Source organism: Gallinula chloropus, assembly GCF_964237585.1.
Source record: "Gallinula chloropus genome assembly, chromosome: 3".
Lineage (NCBI taxonomy): Eukaryota > Metazoa > Chordata > Aves > Gruiformes > Rallidae > Gallinula > Gallinula chloropus.
This window is the reverse complement of record NC_140087.1, coordinates 42,560,200-42,565,156: the sequence shown is the minus strand read 5'-3', so window position 1 is coordinate 42,565,156 and position 4,957 is coordinate 42,560,200. Positions and strand designations below refer to the sequence as shown.

At 44.2% G+C, this 4,957-nt stretch overlaps 1 long non-coding RNA gene across 1 annotated transcript; it reads left to right on the top strand.

Moving 5' to 3' along the window:
• The first annotated feature begins 3,043 nt into the window (after nucleotides 1-3,043).
• On the top strand, nucleotides 3,044-4,729 carry LOC311190413. The gene is made up of 4 exons (XR_014617210.1): nucleotides 3,044-3,134; nucleotides 3,780-3,890; nucleotides 4,039-4,171; nucleotides 4,638-4,729. It is a non-coding gene; the product is annotated as an uncharacterized lncRNA (long non-coding RNA).
• Nucleotides 4,730-4,957: the final 228 nt, after the last annotated feature.

Sequence of the window (4,957 nt, the reverse complement as noted above, 5' to 3'; positions counted from 1 at the left end):
AAGGATTCCCACCAAGGGCAGCAAACAGGTAGCATTTGACACACCAGGACAGTCCCTACAGGAGACTAGAGAGGAGGTTACCATCCAGGTAACCTCCAGGTGAGTGTATTTCTTCAGGTATAGTATTACTCAGTAAGCCCACAGGAGCAGATTCCCAAAAGCTTACAACAAGATGCCACTTTTGTTGGGACAACACCAAGTAGGCTGCAAGCAAATTCTACCATTACCTCATTGTACTAAGCTGACATGAGTCATGCTGGGTTTATGTCTTCTTGTTGCCCACTTTTTTCTAAGCAAAGCTATTCCATTGGCTAAAGATACAATTACTCTGCTTGGCTCAGCTGTCCACACTGAGAAATGGCTTCCAGTGTTTGAGATGTTCAGAAGCAGGCTGTGAATTGAATCCCAAAGCTTTTCCAGTCCTGGAAATGGTTAGAGGTGAGGCTTCACTGCCTGGCCTGGCTGTTCCTCCCCAAGCCCCAGTTGGGATCGACTGACTTAATGCTTTTTGCATTAGTGCTTAAAAACCTCTAATGCTATGCTTCCTTCAGATCTCTGGGCAACCTCCTCCACTACTTACCTGTCCTTGCTCTTGGGAGGGTTTTTAGAGTATCTCCCTTGCTATAACTTAAGACTGTTACTCTAGTACCCCAATTGGATGTAGAAATATGATTGTTCCCTTCCTGGTTTTTGTATTAGATGACCACTACCATGTCTTCATTGCCCCCACACTTTGGTATAATATCAGTAGGGTTTCTTGGTTTTGGGTTATTCATCCTTTCCCACTCGACACCTTTTCTGGACCATTGCCATTGCTCTCCTTTGCAGCTTCTGCAATTGGCTCAGCATCCCAGAACTGCAGTGGCCACAACTGCATAGATGACACTTCAAATAAAGCCTTGACAGCACAGAAAACAGGGGAAGAATGGGTTCCTGTTTGTCACAGGCTGCATTTCTGTTTGTACACCTCATTAGAGCACTTTCATTTTTTACTGCAGCGTGACCATGCTCATTCATGTTGAGTTGTCATCCCTAGATCTTCTTCTGCAGAACTGCTGCTGCGCTGGTTGCTCCCCAGCTGGTCCTGTAGTCTGTGATGACACCGACACAAATGCAGAGCTCCGCTTCGTCCCTGCTGAATGGTGCTCCTCTTTCCGTCCTTCTCCCCCATTTGTCAAGCATGTTTTGCATTCTCCTCCTGTTCTCCAGAGCCCTTGTTCTTCATGGTGTCCTGTGCTAATTTAATAAGTGTTCCTTACTCTTGGTAGGGTTGGTTTTTTTTTTCCCCCCAAAGATATTAATGAAAATACTGTACGCTGCCAGACATAAAACAGATGGCTTCAGACTTCATTTGATACATACTGCCAGTTTGACAGTGAAGCATTTATAACTGCTCTTAGTCTGGTTTTCCAACCAGCTGTACACTCCTCTAATAGCAGTTTTTTCTAAGCCGTGTTTTTTTCCTTGGTTTATGAAAGTGTCAGGTAAGACGGTGGTAAAAGCCACATTAAAATCAAGATCTAAGACCTACTGTAGAAGGAAATTAGATTGATTTGATGTGATTTGTTCTTGTCACATCAGTGCTCCCTGTTCCTCATCTGCTTGTTGTCTTCTAGGTGCTGGAAAATAGCTTATCCAATTACCACTTCCAGTATTTTTCCAGGAATTGAAACTAATCTGCCTGGTCTCTGATTCCTGGCTCCTGCCACCCTTCCCCTTTCATGCTAGGATCTAAGTTTGCCTTTCCCAGTGTGCAGAAGCACATGCCCCCGCCACCCCACCCCAGACTTCTGCGCCGATGGCGCCAAGTGGGCTTCAGCTGCTTTCCCCAGTACGGCAGAAGGCTTTTAGGGCTTGTCAGTTCAAATATATCTGATTTATTTAGACACTGTCTGACCTCCTTGTTCCTTCTCGCAGCCGGTATTCTTCCTCACGGACTGTTTATGCTGGTTGTCTTAAACGGGGCACCTCTGAACAAAGACTGGAGGAAAAAAAGGTATGGCACACGTTTCCATGTTTGACATCATCACTCAGCATCTCCAGCGCCTCGTGAAACCCTCTGGCCCTCCTGTTGCTCCTAGTGCGTACACTTCACACCCACTGCTTGTTGCATCACTTGCATCTTTTTTATGTTGTTCCTCCATGCTTGTGCTATTCTTTTATACTTAGTAACATGACCTAGTTCCACTTTCTGTGTGCTTCCTCTGCACTTCTGAAGCTAATGAAGAGCTCATGATTTAGTCGTTGATACCTTACTGGCTTCCCTTAGTACCCGTGCTAAGTCAGTCCCAGCACCGAGCAGCTCACAGGCAGTTCTGTACTGTTACCTTTGGTGACTCTGCCTTTCATTCCACTTCCCTAGAGCACTGCCAGCTCTCCAGATGTCCTTTCTGCCTTGGATTTGTTCCTCTGAGCTTGTGTGTAGTAGCACCATGAGTTAGCTAAAATCTGTCTCCTCGAAGTCCACTGTTTTGTCTTTGGGATTGTTTTCTTTTCCCCTGCCTCCATTTCTAAAAATCAGGACTCCTACCACTTCAGGGTCGCTCTCACCCCAGTTGCTGTGCACCTTCACCTGAAAAAAACAGCTTTCCTGTATTAGTTAGAATAAAATTTTGCAGAGTAGCTGGCCAGGAAGAAGTTACAGAGATGGCAGCTGCAGTCAGTTCAGGGAAGGGCACAGGCAGCGTACCAGGGTAGAGCTGGAAAGAGAAGCCCCTGCACACTGACCACTTAGTTGTGTCAGGAAAAATTAGTATTACCTTTCACAATTGTCTGCCCCTGCTTATGAACTTGTCATTAGTTTCCAGGAGATGTAGCTAATAGCAGTGGCAGTATTTGTGCTATCTGTGTAGAACATGAACAGTACAAGCGTGTCATTAAAATATTTGTCAGTCCTGCCTGTCTGTCTTAGGACTCTTTTATGGGTTTTGTATAATTAGAGGGCTAAACCTTACACACATTTCCAGATTCCATGTGTAGTAAGCATATAAGGGTTTTCTTTAGTCAATTATTCATTAACATTAAAGTGTGTTTTTAAACATGCAGACTCAGGCCAAGCACAGTGGTTTTGTCATCACTGCAACATCGAGGACTCCTCGTGATGACCCAGCACCTCCAGTTTCTCAAACAAGATGGTAATATCTCGCTCTACCTGCATTAGTATTAGAAAAGCTTTCTTCTGCAAAACTTGATGCCAAAAACTTCCTTTTGGGAGCTGCTTGTCCTCCTGTCTTTGCTGCCAATCCACCCAAGCTGACCCTCTCTCAGCCTGTGGCTGACACTGGGCACCTGCACTGCGCTCTTCTGGGAAACCTCACCTGAGCAGGGTGAAGGCAAGTTGGATTTGGTTCCCGCCTGTGGCTCTGGCATATTCCTGCAAGAATACCCTTTAGGTACCAAGATATTTGCCTGTGGGTACTGTTGGCAGGATGGCTGGTAACTCTGCTGTGTTTAATAATGTTACAGTTCTCATTACTTCGCTGTAGTGTTGCTTGACTACATCGAGTCTTGGTGTTAGGGTGAAGTGGCAGCTAATTAATTCAGCGTAAATGATATTTCTTTATGGGACACCCAGAAACAAAGAGAGATCCTGAAGATCCCATGGATGTCTGCCCAGAGGCTGGGGTGGTTTCTAAAGGAGCCGTTGACTTTAACACTCCAAACAACCATATAAGTACATGCTTATAACTGACTCCTCTCCTGATATAATCATATAAAAGAAGAGTGATTATGATATATCAGTATCCTTGCAGGCAGTCTGATTTCTGTTCTTTGTCTAGAAATTGTTGCATCCTCCGAAGGTTGCTCTTTGAGTCACAGGAAGCTCCCTGGGAAAGTGCAGAGACCTTCTGATCTCAAGAATAAGAAGCTAATCACAAGCGGTGGACTGAGTGAGCTAAGGCACTAAGTGCTGCATGTTCTGCTTCTCAGATGGGTCTCAGAAAGACAATTTTCTCAGTAAAAAAGACCCCAAACAACCCACAACCCAAATTTACACGGTGCTGTCAGAGTGCATCCTTCTTTTATGGTCTATTTCAGAGTCAAGTGTCATCAGTCGGAGAATACTCCTGGTCATGCTTTTGGGCTTTGGATCAGACTTTGCAGTGCTTCAAAAAAGCTGTGAAAAAAAGGTGGGAAGATTGGAAAGGCTTCCCCATAAAGACATGGATGGGTAATGTATTTATTTTCTAAGTGCATACCTAGAGGCTTAGACAACTGGCATGTTTACATTAGCCAAATAGTATTCTGGTTAAAAGAAATCACACTGCTGGCAAGCAGAGAACCCCCTGAACCTATAGCTCATCTTCCCTGAAGTAAAATCACAGACAGCAATGCCAGCTCATCGTTTCAAGCTTCCTAAAACAAAACATCTATTAAAAGTAACTCACCTCAGGCAAAGCGTGTTGTAACAGACAGGCCTTCCACTGCTTCTCTGAGAACACCCAGTTGCCCAAAACCCAGCACCTACCCCCACTGCTCAGATCTCCCGCTGACCTTACTGGGAGAGCTCTAAAAGCCACACGTTGGCCGTAGGCCTCAGCATGCTGTTGGCACTTTTGGAGGAGTAGCTGGAAGGACAATTTACCCTACTATCTCTTCCCTACTGATATATTTCTTTTTTAATTCCAATGTTTCAGTTCTTGTCCATGCTGAAGAATCTGTTCATCCAAAGAACTGACCTTTCGTGAACTACTCTGGAGAGAAAATATTTCCTTAAATATTAAGTTAATAAAATATATAAACAAACAAATAATCAAATGGTTCCTGCTCCTCCGTAACACGTGATATGAGTCTCAAATTTATGTTTAAAACCTTTCAAAGCTAAACTGTGGAGGAAGGGGGGGTGTTGACTTTGCTAACACTGTTTCGAGTGAAAGCGTGGAAAGACTTAACTGAAAATACATTTGAAAACACTTCCTTAAAAATAAGAACATAAAAAGCAAAAAAAACCCCAGGA